General features: G+C 46.5%; 1 long non-coding RNA gene across 1 annotated transcript; it reads left to right on the forward strand.

Annotated features, from left to right (window-relative positions):
• Positions 1 to 1517: 1517 nt before the first annotated feature.
• LOC135730100 (uncharacterized) lies at positions 1518 to 2503 on the forward strand. Its single transcript, XR_010525871.1, has 3 exons — positions 1518 to 1650; positions 1782 to 2367; positions 2475 to 2503. It is a non-coding gene; the product is annotated as an uncharacterized lncRNA (long non-coding RNA).
• The last annotated feature ends 4194 nt before the right edge of the window (positions 2504 to 6697 follow it).

Here is a 6697-nt window from a genome sequence, read left to right on the forward strand (position 1 = left end):
GTCTCACGGTTGGCAGGTGGCGACTGTGATGCCCTTAAGCAAGGCACCTTACCCTATTTTCTCCCCGGGCACTAGGATAGCTACACTGTTAGATGTCGCTGTAGATTTAGCAGTACATTACTGTAAAAATCCACAGTACTATACTGTATGTGTACATTACAGTACAGTACTGCAGTTCATAATGCATTCTGGGTAAATTTGTTTGAGCGGGAAAATTTTACAGTATATTTTGGTCTTGATGTAACCTTGCTGTAGCCATTGCTGTAATGTGCCAGGTGTACTTGCAATAATCAGAGAAAGTGCGCCAGAGTCAAATCACACAGACAGCACAACTCCTGGCTGCAGCTGAAGGAGGACGGTTGATTTCTGGCAGTTCGGTAAGTTTGAAATATTTCTGTTTCATGAAAACTTAATTTTTAGTTTAAGAATGTTGTCAATATTTTGTCACAATATTGTTTTAAACGTGCAATGAGAGAGAAAAACGGTCGCCAACAAAGTTTCAATCTCCCTCAGAAAGTAAGCTAACGTTACACCCAGATGTCTACCGCTGCTTTAACTCGCTTTATACCTTTATTAATGAATATAGGGTTGTTTTAACTAAATTATGAGGGTTTTGGTGAGTTTATATTGTGTTGAATGTGTGGTGACAATGAAACTATTTTTAACGAAATGGACAAAGACCACCCGCCAGCGCAATCTTGCGGTCCCGGCATAATGGTCGTTTATATCTGCGTTTCATCCGTTCAGTTAGCGTCAGAGAAAAGTATTAAGTTCGACTGTTTGGCAAGGCTGACTCGTGGTTGTAAACAGACAGGACTTGACACGCCGTACACATCATACTGTAGTACCGCAGTCCTCCTCCACAGAAGTGAAAACAAGAAACCTCATATTTAACTGGATACATGCATCGAACTCATCGCAGCTTTAACTTCGACCAAATATCATTCAGACCTGGGCTCATCTTAATATCAGATGAACGAAAGGGATTGCCGCGCTTATTGTTGTTGTTATTATATTACGGTAACGTTATATCAGCAAAAGCAGAGAATATCTTCTCTAAAGCGTTTTTCACGTCCAGTAAGTTGTCCAATACATTTTTATGACATATTGTTTCCACCACTTCAGATGCATTACATGCAGTATATATAAGTTTCCAAAACACATCAAATCAATGCACGAAAAGAGAATGGGCTCCGCATTTACGTACCTTTGTCTTCTCGTCTCTGTCATCTGATCCTTCATCTCTGGATGTAAAATAATCCATAATAACATCGTGTAGGAAACTGGCATCACCAGGATTGCTCAGATTTAGGCGATCATGTTTATCTTTAAAGTGAGCAGCTAGCTACTTAGTTAAAAAACTTTGCGTGAAATAGCGTGTTACACCGCAGCCGGTCCGGGTTAAACATTAGGGGCAGTCTTTTTACCTTGTCACTATAAATCGCTATTTTCTGCACTAAACGAGACATTTTCAGAGATTTTCTGTAGACAAGATGTTATAGAATAATAATAAAATTCAGCAATGCAGTCCTTGACCGCAGCGTCAGCATTGGCTGCACAGCCAAACACAACAGTCTTGAATCTGGGATCCAAAAGTGTAGCCTTAGCCAAGGTCCTCAAGGATTCCACTGTTCCAAAACGTTTCTTAAGGTTTTTTATCAAGTTGTTTGTGAGCTCTATTGCTGTTGTTGATGAAAGTTTCTGTGCCTTCTCGTTTATTTTATAAAACAGCATTCTGACAATGGGTATAATTTTTGAAGCTGTGACCACTTTCTCTGCAGAGAGCTCAACTGTGGCATGGTTAAAGGCTGAAAGGGCTTGAAGACACTGTGCGATTGCTTCAAACTGTCCACTGTTCAAGGGTGTCACATTGGTGTTTAAGGATGTTAGAGCAGCACCAACTGCTTCACGTTCTTCATATATTCTTTGGAGCATGAAAAATGTGCTGTTCCACCTTGTTTCCACCTCTTGAATCAGTTTCTTCTTCGGTCTGCCCATCTGCTGCTGAATTGCTGACAGTTTCTCAGTGGCATTTGTGCTGCATCTAAAGAAGGTAACAACTCTTCTGCAGTGATCTCGAATGGCACTAAGATCTGCTGTTTGAGAGAGGGCATTTTTTACAACCAGATTTAAGGTGTGTGCAAAGCAAGGAATATGTCTAATCTGAAGCAGATTAGCACACAGTGTCATGTTCGAGGCATGGTCTGTGATGAGACATGTCACTTTGTCTCTTATTCCCCAGGACTCCAGCAAAATGGACTTTGCTTCTTTGATGTGCTCTGCTGTGTGGGTTTCAGGAAACTTCAAAACTCCCAGCACAACACTACACAACTTCTCTTCATTGATATAATGGCATGTTACTGCAAGGTATGCCTCCGTATTTATTGATGTCCACATGTCAGATGTAAGATTCACAGTGTTTGCGCTTTTGACTTCCTCCACCACCTTCTCTTTTGTCACTTTATACCTTGCAGCAACCATGTTTTTCAGTCCATGCCTTGATGGAAGCACATATCCAGTTTCTGCACAAAAGCCCTGAAGCCCTCGTCCTCCACCATGGAAAATGGCTGGGAATCCTTCACAATCATGTCCACCAGTGCCTCATCAATGTCCCTTTGCCTTGCTGAAAAATTGAAAAATAAAAATTCATTATTTAAACTTTGTCATTATTTCATATACATGTGCCTGGTTTCAGTCAAGGCTTTGTTGAAGCCTGTTCTAGGCCTTGGTAACATTAAGATGTTTAAGCAAATTCAATAAACATGCCTTAGACATTACTGGAGTGTGAATTAATAAACAATAGCACTGGCATATTTTAATATCTGTCTTAAGTTTTTTTCAGTTGTTTGTCTCTGAAACTGGGGGTTAGGTTTTAAAGTCCCACACAAACACACACTTTTGACAACAAGCACAGATCGTTTGGTGTGACAGCTTCTATACATACCTTGTTTGGATGTGCCAGATATTTCACCTCTACTGGATGTGCCAGATATTTCACCACTACCGGATGTGTGCCCATCAGCTTCATCTGGATGCTTGGAGCGCAAGTGCCTCAACATTGATGAGGTGTTATTGTGGTATGTCAGGTGTTGATCACACAACATACATCTCACAATATTGTTCTCCAAACTCTGAAAGTGATCCCAGACAATTGATCTTGGTCTTGGTCTCTTAATTCCACTCATTTCACAATCGCTATCAAATGCCAAATTAACAATTTCATCCACCAACTCTATAACCCACAACATCTTGCCTTTGCTTGCTGTTTATATAGTCAAAACTGGCGGGGTTTCACATACTGGTTCATGGGTTCACTTTGAAATCAACACCCCCTAGTGGTGAACCAACGGAGTTTCGAAACGTTTCGAAACAGTAATGACGTCATGAAGCCTCGTTTGCTGAAATCACGTGACTTGGCCAAATTTGAAACAAGCTCCGAACCAATGATTCGAAACGTCTCGGTTACGTATGTAACCCTCGTTCCCTGAAGGAAGGGAACGGAGACGTCACGTCGTGACCGACGAATTGGGAACCGCTCCGCGGGTGACCTATCTACTTCGAGAAACTATAAAAACGCCAATGAACTTGGCATGCAGGTATTTGCATAATGCCGGCGCCGCCCCGCCAGGTGCGTATATAAGCCGCAGGTGCACAATACCAAATTAGCTATATTATTGCTGAGAAGCCGAGCAGCAGTGCCCGGCCTGAAAACAGCAATGGAACAGCAAACTGTGGCGACGGGACGTGACGTCTCCGTTCCCTTCCTTCAGGGAACGAGGGTTACATACGTAACCGAGACGTTCCCTTTCAGTCGGTCACTACGACGTCACGTCGTGACCGACGAATTGGGAATCCCTACCAAAACGCCACTGCAGCTGAACCCTTCCAGTGTCTGTAAAAGCCCTCCGCCCTCCACATAGGGGGCGGAACCTAAGGCGAAATGCAGAAGGCCGGTCACTACCTGTTCCTTAACCCACGATAGTGAAGCAGCGAACTGGGGAAGCGTCTAAACTGAGCGGAGCTAGAACACTGCGGAAGCCATCCCCTAAGAAGGTTGAATGGATGACATAAAAATATGAAACAACCGATAGGTTGCTCATAAAAAGTCTCTGAACAAAACATAGTATGCAGAGAGATGCAAAGCAGGCTCTGCTAAGGAAAACGTGGAGGATTAGTACCCCACGGAGTATACACACAAATGAACCCCACGTAGGGGACAAATGTGGACGCCTAGCCTACACAGGTTTACAGAAAATACAGCAGTGATAGGTTGACAGCGGATGCTCCGCAACACCAGCTATCAGGGCGGTGGAGGAGAGGCAAAAACAGTTTTTTAGACGTTTTTGCCCCGATGGCCTTCCATATTGGTGCAGATGTGCAGCACCAAAATAGAGGCTCCAAGCCGACACACGAGCTGACCCCCGGCATTCTTAACTAGTTAGTAGAAAGAACCCGAGTGGAAACCGGTTCGACACGAACACTATAGAATCTTGTGAACGTATTAGGTGTCGCCCAGCCTGCAGCTCTACAAATATCTGTTAGCGAGGAACCGCGAGCCAGTGCCCAAGATGATGCCACACTGCGTGTAGAGTGAGCACGTAAATTAAATGGACAAGGCACATTCTGCTTTTGATATGCAAGGGCTATAGTATCCACAATCCAATGGGACATCCTCTGCTTGGTGACAGCTTTTCCTTTCTGCTGACCACCGTAACAAACAAAGAGCTGATCTGAGGACCTAAAACTTTGCGTCCTGTCTATATACACACGTAGTGCACGAACAGGGCATAACAAAGCCATGGCTGGGTCTGCCTCCTCCAAAGGCAGCGCTTGGAGGTTCACCACTTGATCTCTGAAAGGAGTGGTGGGAACTTTGGGCACAAAGCCGGGCCGGGGTCTCAGTGTTACGCTGGATGCAGCCGGCCCGAACTGAAGGCACGATTCGTCGACCGAAAATGCATGAATATCCCCTATCCTCTTAACAGAAGCCAAAGCAAGGAGAGTTAATGTTTTCATAGTAAGAAATTTAACACTCACACTATGCAGAGGCTCAAATGGGGCTTCCTGGAGTGATTTCAGCACCAAGGACAGGTCCCAAGGAGGAATAGAGGGAGGACGCGAAGGATTCAGTCTTCGAGCGCCTCTGAGAAATCTAATGACCAGGTCGTGCTGACCCACTGTTCTACCGTTTACAGGTGAATGGTGAGCTGATATCGCAGCGATATCGACTTTAATAGTGGATGGTGACAGCCTATTCTCCAAACGGCGCTGGAGATATAAAAGCACAACACTAATCGGGCATTCTCGGGGGTTTTCACTTTGGGAAGAACACCAGTCGACAAACAGGTTCCATTTAAGCGCGTAAGCCTGTCTCGTAGACGGCGCTCGCGCTGCAGCAATAGTGTTAGATACCTCTTGCGGTAAATCACTCAAATCCTCCGTGCCCCGTCCAGAGACCACACATGGAGGTTCCACAGGTCGGGGCGCGGGTGCCATAATGTGCCCTCTTGTTGAGAAAGAAGGTCCTTCCTCAGGGGAATCTTCCAAGGAGGGGCTGTCGCGAGGAGAGAGAGTTCTGGAAACCAACTCCTGGTTGTCCAATACGGTGCCACCAACAGCACGCTCTCCTCGTCCTCCCGGATTTTGCATAGGGTTTGCGCAATGAGGCTCACCGGAGGGAACGCGTATTTGCGCATGTTTCGCGGCCAGCTGTGTGCCAATGCATCCACGCCGAGCGAGTCGTCGGCTAGTGAATAGAACAGGCGACAATGGGTCGTCTCTGGGGAAGCAAACAGATCTATCTGCGCTTTGCCGAAACGTCTCCAAATCTGCTGAACCGCAATGGGGTGGAGTCGCCATTCGCCGGGACGCGCAGCCCGAGAGAGCGCATCCGCCTCTACATTGAGCGTGCCCGGGATGTAAATGGCACGAAGAGACCTCAAATTCTTCTGACTCCAAGTGAGGAGATGACGGGCGAGATGCGACAGGTGACGCGAGCGTAAACCGCCTTGACGATTGATGTACGCCACGGTCGCAGTGTTGTCTGTGCGAACTAATACATCTTTGCCCTGTAACTCGTTGCTGAAACGGACGAGCGCAAGATATACAGCCCACATTTCTCGGCAATTTATGTGCCAATGCAGCTGGGGTGCCGTCCAGACCCCCGAAGCCGCAAGCCCATCGTACGTGGCCCCCCACCCCGTGTCCGAAGCATCTGTGCATACTATTGCATGCCTGGAGACCTGTCTCAGAGGCACACCGGCTCGGAGAAACGCACGGTCTGACCACGGAGTGAAAGTGCGACGACACGCAGGTGTAATGATAACACGGTGAGTGCCGCGCAGCCACGCTCTCCTCGGGACTCGATCGTGAAGCCAATGCTGAAGCGGTCGCATATGGAGCAGTCCGAGCGGAGTTACAGCTGCGGCTGCTGCCATATGCCCCAAAAGCTTCTGAAATTGTTTCAGCGGGACCGCGCTCTTGCTCTTGAATGTATTCAGGCAAGTCAGAATCGACTGTACACGCGCTTCTGTTAGACGAGCTGTCAAATCGATCGAGTCCAGTTCCATACCGAGAAAAGAGATTCTCTGCACGGGGCAAAGCTTGCTCTTTTCCCAGTTGACCCGAAGACCCAAACGAGCGAGGTGTTTTAAAGTTAAATCTCTGTGATCGCACAGCGTCTGACGTGTTTGAGCTA

The sequence above is a fragment of the Paramisgurnus dabryanus genome, chromosome 11 (assembly GCF_030506205.2).
Source record: "Paramisgurnus dabryanus chromosome 11, PD_genome_1.1, whole genome shotgun sequence".
In the NCBI taxonomy this organism is placed as follows: domain Eukaryota; kingdom Metazoa; phylum Chordata; class Actinopteri; order Cypriniformes; family Cobitidae; genus Paramisgurnus; species Paramisgurnus dabryanus.